The sequence below is a fragment of the Caretta caretta genome, chromosome 28 (assembly GCF_965140235.1).
Source record: "Caretta caretta isolate rCarCar2 chromosome 28, rCarCar1.hap1, whole genome shotgun sequence".
In the NCBI taxonomy this organism is placed as follows: domain Eukaryota; kingdom Metazoa; phylum Chordata; order Testudines; family Cheloniidae; genus Caretta; species Caretta caretta.
Genome location: NC_134233.1, coordinates 4878994 through 4885066, shown reverse-complemented (window position 1 = coordinate 4885066; position 6073 = coordinate 4878994).

Below are 6073 nucleotides of genomic sequence, written 5' to 3'. Positions count from 1 at the left end.
ACTTCCATTCTTTAGCTGACTATTACTCAGGCTCTTTTCTTACTGGCAAACTTGAATTTTGATTTTTCTACGTCATGGCCAGTCTTTATCGTCTCTCTTGTAAACTTGAATATGCCAATCCCTGAGACGACATACTTTCTTGTTTTTTCCTGATTCGGCAATCATAGCTTTGGGGATTGAGCTCCCATTTAAGGTACTTTTAATGATGACCCCCAGTCCTTTATTTCATCTATCAGGATGTTCAAAGAGAGCAGCTACCCTTCACTGAACGCCACTGCTCTGACTTTGGATTCCCTTGTAGAATGTGTGGGGCTGGGGTAGTTGTCTCAGCTGGACTCTTAATCCAGAGGAAAGACGCTCTCCCCTGTTCAATCAAGATCGGGAATGGCACATAGATTTGGGAGAAAAAGTACATTTTACTTTTACTCTATTTTCTTATTTCTCAAAAGGAACAGTACAACAAAGATAAAAACATTGTGAATAATCAATATAGGTATTGATGTATCTCGTCTGAAATGGGACAGCTGCTCTTCTACTCTCGGGATGGATGCTATATCAATAGATAAGATAAAAAGACAGGCCTAACTGAGAGACTGAACCCATATGAGGGTCAAATTCTGCTCCTCGGTTACATGAGTATGTCGCTCCCCGACTAGGGCCCAAATCTGTGTAAAGAAGAGTAAATCTGGTCCCAAGGGAGTATCAAACAACTTCCAAACTGTATAAGAAGGATGGTTGAGTCTAAACTATAAAGACAATTCCAAATATGGACCGCAGTTCAGGAAAGCAGCCTTATTCATCCCAGCATATGAATGATGTAAGAAAATTCTGAAAATGTGCATCTTAGATCATGGTCATAATTTTAAAAAATTAATTGACACAGCGGACACCATTCACATTTGAAACATAAAGTAGCTTAAAACTGTCCTAGCTTGAAGTGGTGTGAAACTGCTTCAGGAAATGTGGTCCTCTTACAAGTGTAGATGTGAGGTTGCATATATGGTAAAGCCATGTATACAGAATACATGCTGATCTTAATCCTACAAATTTCCTAAACACTATACAGAATATCTAATTGCTTATTTTTAAATCCTAATCAGAGGAAAATTAAAATGATTTGTGCAAATAATTGAATTCTAAGGATTGTGTAACAACAAACACTCTTATTTTCTAGATCTACTGAGAGCTAGCTCTGAGAGAACAAAACAGTATTTTCAGTGTTTATGGTTCTTTACTGAAGCAGGTCTATTCTTTATCAAAGAACAGGAAAAGAAAAGAATTCACAATATTGTTATCCCTTTTGACATGAGTAATTAGTGAATATTTTGGGTCTTGTGAGTTGTTTCCATTGGGGGAGAAATGGGTGATGGAGTCAGGTATTTTTTTGACACAATCCTGCTATTTACAAAGAATGTACACAAAGTTCTATTTCCCTAACGACAGCAGGAATAGTTTCTTGGCTCACAATTCCAAGCCTCTTTCTATCCAGCAGTCGACCCTAAAGCGCGCGTGCTCTCTCTCTCTCTCTCTCTCTCTCAACTTTTTCTGAGATCACACTACAAATACTTCTCTGGGGCTCCTTTGTGCTTCTGCGGTGTCACACTCCCTCTCTTCCTCCCCCCCGCCCAAACCCCATCTCCCTGCATTTGCATTCAGACCCTAGTGAAAGCCCCTTCCACTGTATGGCTCAACTCCTAGTCCAACTTTACATGATGGTGACTTCTATTAAGTCAGCCATGTGTTCCACAAAAGAGCTTGATTGTTTTTACATTGATCCTGAATAAAGGACAACTGGTATGCCCACCAGCTTCAATAAGGCTTCCCCTTTCCCCAGCATAACTACCTGTTTTCATGTTGTTTTTATAAATCTGTATCTTGTACATGTCCGCAAAACCCACAGCATTCTTTTATTTTTACTAACCTGAAACAGGATATTGAATGCACAATTTCAGTTACACCAATGTAAATCTGTGGTAATTCATTAGGATGAGTCCATATTTATCCTGGTGGCAAAATATGTTAGCACGTCACTAGAGAAAACATGACACTTTTTGATAATTGTTATTGTTGCCGGCACCCAGTGCCGAGAGGCTAATCAACAGCTGAGGTTGGTTCGCTACCCGCTGTGCTACACCCAATAATCACAACGGGGTGGAGAAGCAGAAAAGTTTATTTGCAGCTGCAAAAAGGTACAGGGAGAATAGAATCTCCAATCCTGCACCCAGAGCAGGAAGTTACACAGGCTTTTATACATCCTTTTTCCCAGCATACCTATCCAATAGCAAGCTGCCCTAAGTATCCATATAGCCAGCCAATCCAGTTCCCAGCTAGTGCCCTTGTTCTCTGTATCATTTGTTAAACTACACATAAAGCTGCTTTATTCAGCATTGTTCTTCCATATCTGCCCTGTTTGGCCTTGTTTAGTTTCAGGCAGTCTGACTCTGCAACATATTGTTGCAGATCCTCAGCATAACTGCTGCGAGTGCCTCCAGGCGCGGGGGCCAAGGACACTTGGGCCTAGTATGCAGAGCTGCTGCGAGTGCTTCCAGGCGGGCAGGGGGGGGGGGGGGAAAGGACACCTGGACCTAGTGCGAGGGGGCCTCATCGACACTCGTGGTCTTCCATCCCCTCGAGTTACCTAGTGGCCATGCCCCAGTGTCCCCACTGAACTCCCACATCTGAACTCCCAGCCAGAGCCCGTACGTGCTCCACCACGAGAGGCCCTGATGCAGCAAGCCACCCCATACAGCAAAACAAAACTACTTCCCACATGGCATTAGGATGGCAAACGATAATAGAGAAAGATAAGAACTTGCTATAACAGGGGTTCTCCAACTTCATTGCACCACGACCCCCTTCTGACAACAAAAATTACTTCGCGACCCCAGGAGGGAGAACCAAACCCTGAGCCCACCCAAGCCCTAGCTCCCCCGGGCCAGAAGGGGCCAAAGTCAAAACCCAAGGGCTTCAGGCCCTGGCAGGGGGCGGGGGGAGCTGTAACCTGATCCCAGGGCTGAAGCCCAAGTCTCAGCCCTGCTGCCCAGGGCTCAGGCTTGGGCTTCAGCCCTGGGCCCAGGCAAGTCTAACTCCAGCCCTGGCGACCCTATTAAAAAGGGATCCCGACCCACAGTTTGAGAACCGCTGTGCAGTAACATGCACTGATTATTGGTGATACTTGGTTTCCTCACAAAGACATGCACAAGGTTACATGGAACTCACCAGATGGTTAAACCACAAACCAGACTGAACACATGCCAGGAGACCGGGTTGTAGGCGGTCAGGCCTAGTGGTCAGAGTGGGAGTCATACCTAGTGGTGAGTGTCCAAATGCCAAAAGCAGGGATTGAGACAGGGCCAAAACCAAGAAGCAGGTCCAAAGATTAGAACTAGAGTCAGAATCCAAATGCCAGAGCCAAGAATCAAGTAGGGTGACCAGACAGCAAATGTGAAAAATCGGGACGGGGGTGGGGGGTAATAGGAACCTATATAAGAAAAAGACCCCCAGATCAGGACTGTTCCTATCAAATGGGGATATCTGGTCACTCTAGAATCAAGAGAGAGTTGGAGTCAGGAATCAGAGCCAAGGGTCAGAACCGGATCACCGGGGCCAGGGAAGAAGGGAGCAGGGCTTGTTCTGAGGAAGGAGCAAGGCTGGGTGTAGGACAGGATCTGGGCTGAAGCTGTGGAGGAGCAGAGCAAAAGCAGGGCTTGGCAAGAGCTGAGCCCAGGGAGGCAGAGAATCACTGAGCACCCAGCGAGCGACTGCTGCTGCTGAGTTTAAGAACCAGGCAGCTAACTTCTTCAGCCAATCTGGCAGGGTGGTCCAAGCAGGATAGTGTCGGAGGATGGTGCCGTGGGGAAGGCGAGCAGAGCTTCATCATCATGGGCTTGCTTCTGGACGGCGCCGTGCCTTGTGGGGCCGGAGGTCTATCTTGCCTGGTGGGAAACTGCGGTGCCATCATAGAATCATAGAATATCAGGGTTGGAAGGGACCGCAGGAGGTAACTAGTCCAACCCGCTGCTCAAAGCAGGACCAATCCCCAATTTGTGCCCCAGATCCCTAAATGGCCCCCTCAGGGATTGAACTCACAACCCTGGGTTTAGCAGGCCAATGCTCAAACCACTGAGCTATCCCTCCCCCTAGCAATCAAGTCCCTGGCCACCTCAAACGTGTCTAGGATGGAAGGGAGCTCCTGCTCCTCCACCTGGCACTCTCTAGCAGGAGGGTCCAGTGGCACCAGACTTGACGGATCCCTCTGCAGGCCCAAAGTCGACAGTGCTGATCCCTGCGCAGGACGCAGACCGCTTATGCTGTCAGACCCAGTGCTCTGACCATGGGTGAGCGCCCTCTAGTCATCTTCTTGTGCTGCTTAGGTGGCACCGGTGAGTGCGAGCCGTAGTTTCTCTAACAGAGGCCAGAGCGCTGCGCACAGAGGTGCTTAATGCCAAGTCCTGCGCGCCCAGAGCCGGCAGGGGACGGAGGGCTGCCTCCATAAGGAGTTCTTTGAGCCTGAAGTCCCTTTCTTTCTTTGTTCTCGGGCGGAGAACTTTGCAGATCTTGAAGCGAGCTGTTTGATGTGCTTTCCCCAGACACTTTAGGCAGGAGTCGTGGGGGTCGCCCATTGACATGAGCTTGTAGCAGGTCCCGCACGGCTTAAACTCTTGGGATGGAGGCATGTGCCGAACCCCAAGAGGGGAGGGAATTGGGCTTGGGGGAACCCCCCACTTCTATCGAACTAATTACTGAAAACTAACACTAACTAATTAACTATTTACAGGTTAACAGAAAGTCCCATCACTGGGGAAACTGCTTGCGGAGGCAAGAGAGACACACAGCTCCAACGACCGTCACAGGCAGGAAGAACGAATTGAAGAGGTGGCGGGTCGGCAGGGACCTATATACACCGCCATGAAGGCGCAGCTCCGGGGGCTCCACAGCTGACCCGACGGGTACTGCTTGGGGAAAAACCTTCCGACGACTGTGCACGCGGCATCCGCACACCTACTTGGAATCGACATGAGCAAGCACTCGAAGAACTTGGCAGATTCCCCCACAATGAAACCCTAATGCAGGGCAGTTTTACCGTTAATCTGTGCGTTAGATTAGGAGTCAGCAAGCACCTGACAGGGCTGTAGCCATGGGTGGGCCTGAGTGGGCTGCGGCCCACCCACTTAGCATCCAGGCCCACCCAGATCGGGGCTGGAGCCCCCCGAATCCACAGGCTGGGACTCCCAACACCGGGTCGGTGTCCATCCGCGTCCCGCTCCTGCCAGCGCCACGTGCTGCTGCCCTGGTCTCCAGCCCTGCCCCTGCAAGGTACACCCCCGCCCTCCCCCAGGCAGCCTCATGGTCAGGTGCCTGCTGAGCAGTGAAGGACGGCTGGAGATGGTGGGGGAGGCAGGTCTCCCTATCCCCAACCGCCCCGTCATTGCCCGCCCAGTTTCCCTGTCCTAGCTACGCCACTGCCTGTAAAGCTTTTCCTACAGAAGGAAAGTGCTCTCTTCAAATCACCACGCTGCCAGCAAAAATAGCTGAAGACTGGTTCTTATCAGCCTTCCCTTGAAACTTCAGCAAAGCCTTAAATACACCCAGGCCCTGGGAGAATTCATCTGAAAGGAGATCCCGACAAAGGTGTGGTGAAGTCAAGGGGTAGTCAGTCGTATAGCAGAGGGTACAGTTGCTCAGCCAAGAAACAGGCCTTCTATCCCCAGTATTCCACTAAGCTCTATTCACGCTGCCTCTACCACGAGCCGACCGCAGAAAACGTCTCATTGAAAAGCGGCTCTCTGACAAGGCCCCCTTTGTGCACCGGAAAGTGATCTCAGCAGGATTAGAATTAAATCCCATTTCCTTTACCCTTTTTAGGAACACTAGTACAGCTGCTTCAGTCTCCAGAGTGCTTTAGAAGCATTCCCAAGAGCACCGGTGTGAGACAAGTCATCCCGTCGTACTCGTGGGGGAAAAGGCGGGCACACACAGCCTGACCCATTTCAGGCAAGTCACTTAATACTGAGAAAACTCTCAGGAGTCCTGCTAGAAGCTGCCGTTACGCAATAATGCTGAATTTACTCCA